Source organism: Atta cephalotes, assembly GCF_000143395.1.
Source record: "Atta cephalotes unplaced genomic scaffold scaffold00014, whole genome shotgun sequence".
Taxonomy (NCBI): Eukaryota; Metazoa; Arthropoda; class Insecta; order Hymenoptera; family Formicidae; genus Atta; species Atta cephalotes.
The window spans coordinates 2,922,241-2,922,700 of NW_012130078.1; positions in this window are offsets into that span (position 1 = coordinate 2,922,241).

A 460-nucleotide genomic window follows, 5' to 3' on the forward strand; every position below is an offset into this window, starting at 1 on the left:
TATTATAGTTTGTTCGTTCGTCTTTTCTTCTCTCTCTTCTCTCTCTCTCTCTCTCTCTCTCTCTTTCTCTCTCTCTTTCCCGATTATTATTACTATATTTAGTCATATTATTATTATGGCTGCGCTTATGTCGCGTTTAAACGTGGCAACAAGGAGTGAAAAAATTTATGTTGAAAAGCATGCTCTGCATCAATAAGATGAGGAAGTATCGCTTCACATTTTCATTTCTCTGATTTCTGAAATTATCTTCTGTGTAAAAAGCATGCAAGAATGTAAACCTTTATAAAAGTATGTCAGAGAACTCTCAAAGAAACGGTATTCTCCTCTCTATAATTGGTGCATCTCGAGCGTTTGCTCACATATATTTCTCATTGTAGGTATATACGTTGTTTTATATTATACTCTCTCTTGTCACGTTTTTATTACAATTAATATATCTCTCTGTATGTATATACATATC